At 40.5% G+C, this 4,430-nt stretch overlaps 1 protein-coding gene and 1 pseudogene across 1 annotated transcript in view; one reads left to right on the top strand and one right to left on the bottom strand.

The window, feature by feature from the left end:
• The window catches only part of FAM19A2 (family with sequence similarity 19 (chemokine (C-C motif)-like), member A2), a 522,282-nt gene that overhangs the window by 186,817 nt on the left and 331,035 nt on the right, over window positions 1-4,430 (bottom strand). The window lies entirely within an intron of this gene.
• LOC105500596 overlaps window positions 3,386-4,430 on the top strand; it is a 142,830-nt pseudogene continuing 141,785 nt past the window's right edge.

Below are 4,430 nucleotides of genomic sequence, written 5' to 3'. Positions count from 1 at the left end.
GCACCATTATATGGAATAAGAAAGAAAACTTCCAATTATATGTAGCCTTTTATAGATGACTAAATCACAAGCCTTATATTTAATTCTGTGATTATATATGGTAAAAAGAGAGATAACTCTGCACATAGCATCTAAGTTCTGTATATAATATTCATAATAAAATATTTTCTTTCTTTTTTAATAAGACTTTTATAATGCAAATAATAAGATTTCATCATTGCAAATAAGCTATGGTAATGGAACCAGTTCTAAATATTTCTCCACTCTATTATCATTGGGACTAGTTAAGACTTTTACTCCTTTTGTTCTGGTGTACCTGTTCTCTTGGGAAATGAGGCATGGAAGAAATCCACTTCACCTCAGCTCTTTCTCCTGCATGCTGGCAAATGAGTGAAAGAATGAGTGAGAACGACGACAACCATCTTTAAGAGTTCTTTGTTAGGATAAAGTTTGTGGTCCAAGAACATTTATTCTCACCGTGGTAACACCTACATATATGAAGGACTCTCCATTTTATGCCTTTAACCATCCAGTATGGTCAATATGCCAGCAAGCACTAGCTAGTTAACAGCATACATTCAGAGAGAAAAACAGCTTTACTAGCAAACCATTGCAACATGGAAACTCCCCCTCAACACAGATTGTTCTCAAAAGTAGGTGAACGGAAGAGCTAAAGTTTCATATCTGAAGGCCTCTGCTCATATAACCATCCCTTCTAAAGCACCAACATCAACATATTTCAACCATACCATCAAAACTTATAAAAACAAAGCGTTAAAAAAAAAGATAGTAGTTATGTGTCAAAAAGAGTGCTATTCTGTGTTCTCAAAAGAAACCAAAAGGAAAGAGTCCAAGAATAGACTGTTTAATCAAGTTCACTTGAATTCACACTGCTCTCCGAGAATAATAGTTTAAGCAACATTTTTGGACATTAGGTGCACTAGCATTAAATCCCTGAGCACAGCAATGCCACAAAGCACAATGAAAGAGACAGCGATGCTGGGACCCACACACTTTTATCACTACATTCTATTCACACACCTTATATGTGTTTGATAGTTGTACATTACTTCATATATTTTAATGAGCTGTCTTCGAGGGAAAGGTAGAACATTATCAGATTTTAATATAACAAAGTACCATCCTCAGCTTTCAGCTAACAGCTTAAGCAACTGAGAACTCAACTGATTAGGAATCAAAGAAGCAACCACTCTGTGCTACAAACCTCAGTCTACAGTAAGACTCTATAACATATTGCTTTCTGACTTGTTCTTTTTGCAATAAGATTTCAGTACCTTTTAGAATCTCACTTTTTCACTCTTTCCCTTTATGAATAAAATAAATCACATAATATACACTGCTCTAACTTCTATTTGCCATCAGCTGCTTTTGTTCCACTCCTATCATTTTCCTTATGGATGAATTTGGCTTCCTCAGTCATGATGCAGGTATTTTCCTACAGTATGCAATCACATGGCAAAGCAGCAGTCAAGTGGTTAAGTGTGCAATCTTGAGAAATTTTCCCAATGGTGAGATGTATTCTATTGTGAAATTATGCCCCAAGGTGGTGGTGGAAGCCTATTACCTGGGTCTATTTTCAAAAAATTCTCCAAAGAACACCCTGAGGAAAGCCCTATATTACGGGGATATGAAGAACTAGTCCGAACTATAGCCATCGTCATTTCATAGTGGCTGAAAACCTACCGACCTAATTTCTTCTCAATTTATGTCCCATTACTTCAATTGCTAGGAACAAGGATTCAGGACACATCAGCTAGAATACTACACAAAACAAGTGCCAGATATCGCTACAGTTTAGCAACAATTTAACCAGTAAGCCCTGAGTTAACACTCTTCTTGCAATGTACAATGGACATGAGAGTACTTTGTAAACTATATAGTAGTCTACAAATTAGACTTATTACAAAATCATACTAAATTAGGTAATAGGGTGAATGGATAAACAAATTGTGATATATATATATATATATATACACACACACACACACATATACATATATGTACACACACAGTGGAATATTATTCAGCCTTAAAAAGAAATTACAACATAGATGAACTTGGAATCATGTTAAGTGAAATAAGCCAGACACAAAAGTACAAATACTGTGTGATTCTACTTACATGAGAGGTACCTAGAATAGTCAAATTCGTTGTGACAGAAAGTAGAATAGAGATTACCAGGAGCTGAAGGGAGGGGGAAATGGAGAGTTACTATTTAATGAATATGGAATTTTTGTACAGGATGATTTTTAAAAGAGTTCTGGAATACATAGCAGTAATGTACAACATTGTGAATGTACTTAATGCGACTGAATTGTACAAAAAATGGCTACAATGGTAAACTTTATGTTATGTCTATTTTATAACAATAAAAATGAAGAAAAACACATAAAATGGCAAGAGTTATAATGAGAACAGTTCTGCTCATTGGCTCTACCATATAACCTACATTTATTTTCTTTGTGGCACTGAACAGTATTTGAAAGAGTATTAACTTATTTGATTACTTGTTTATTGTCTCTCTCTCCCCCTACTAGAATACAATCGACTATAAGAGCACAAGCCTATGCCTTCTATTTCACTACTTTACTTCCAGCATTTATGATGTTTCTTATCACAGAGTGTGTGCAGAATAAATATGTGCTGAATAAATAAATAGATGGAAGAAACACTACATATGTCCTTTTAATTTTGAGTTTGGTTACTCTGCATGATCACACGTATTTTCTTATGTCCAATAACATTTAATGTCTCTACCTCTTGTAGGCAGTAGAATACTTTCAATTGTTGTTTATATTACATGTAAGTCTTATATCTGTAAATAGAAGCTAAGCTCCTTGACAAACCATACACTATAGCTCTATTTCCCCACAAAGTATCTTACTTTTGCACAGTGCCATATGGTATACTAAGAACTTTTACATCTGTGATCATCTTTGGTTCACATGATCATGAGGCTGGCAGATGGAATCATCCCTCTTGCAGAGATGAGGGAACAGGCTTAGAGAAGGTAAGTGACTTGTTCAAAGTCAAAGTTAGTAAGTAGCACAGCCAGAACTCAAAACCAGTTATCCACCAGGCACGGTGGTTCATGCTGTGGCTCAATGCTTTGGGAGGCTGAAGCATGAGGATCACTTGAGGACAGAAGTTGGAGTATGCAGGGAAATGTGATGGCACCACTGCACTCCAGCCTGGGCAACATAGCAAGACCCTGTCTCAAAAAAAAATGTTTAAAATGTTCTTCCAGCTTCAGGCCCAAAGTTCTTTTCATTAAAAGTCTGATAATGAAGAAGCAGCAGCTTCTCCACTCCTTCTCAAATCTCTGACTGGTTGGGGCCCACCCACTTCCACTCCTGCCTCTACTATGTCCATCAAGGTGACCTAGAAGTCCCATAAGGTGTCCACCTCTGGTCCCTGGGCCTTCAGCAGCCACTCCTACACGAGTGGTCTGGTGCGCCCATCACCTCCTCAAGCTTTTCCCAAGTGGGCAGCAGCAGCTTCCAGAGTGGCCTGGGCAGAGGCTTTGGTGGGGCCAGTAGTATGGGAGGGATCACTGCTGTCATGGTCAATCAGAGCCTGCTGAGCCCCCTTAACCTGGAGGTGGACCCCAACATCCAGGCCAGGCCCTGCACACCCAGGAGGAGGAGCAGATCAAGACCTTCAAAACAAGTTTGCCTCCTTCATCAACAAGGTACGGTTCCTAGAGCAGCAGAACAAGATACTGGAGGTCAAGTGGAGCCTCCTGCAGCAGCAGAAGTTGGCTCAGAGCAACATGGACAATGTTCCAGAGCTACCTCAACAAGCTTAGGCGGCAGCTGGAGACTGGGTCAGGAGAAGCTGTGGCTGGAGGTGGAGCTTGGCAACACACAGGAGCTGGTGGAGGACTTAAGGAACAAGTACCATGATGAGATCAATAAGCATACAGAGATGGAGAATGAATTTGTCCTCATAGAGAAGGATGCGATGAAGTTTACATGAACAAGGTAGAGCTGGAGTCTTGCCTGGAAGGGCTGACTGGTGAGATCAACTTCCTCAGGCAGCTATACCAAGAGGAGATCAGGGAGCTGCCATCCCTGATCTCCAACACATTTATGGTGCTGTCTGTGGACAGCAGCCGCTCCCTGGACACGGACAACATCATCACTGACGTCAAGGCCCAGTAGGAGGAGATCGCCAACTGCAGATGGACTGAGGCTGAGAGTATGTACCAGATCAAGTATGAGGAGCTGCAGACGCTGGCAGGGACAACCGGCCGCATACAAAGAATAAGATCTCTGAGATGAACCAGAACGTCAGCTGGCTCCAAGGGCCTCAAAGGCCAGAGGGCTTCCCTGGAAGCCGCCATCACAGATGTTGAGCAGTGCGGGGAGCTGGCCATAAGGATGCCAACACCAAGCTGTCCGAGCTGG

The sequence above is a fragment of the Colobus angolensis genome, unplaced genomic scaffold (genome assembly GCF_000951035.1).
Source record: "Colobus angolensis palliatus isolate OR3802 unplaced genomic scaffold, Cang.pa_1.0 Scaffold67, whole genome shotgun sequence".
NCBI lineage: Eukaryota > Metazoa > Chordata > Mammalia > Primates > Cercopithecidae > Colobus > Colobus angolensis.
Note: the sequence above shows the minus strand (reverse complement) of the source record. Positions and strands in the feature narration are given on the sequence as shown.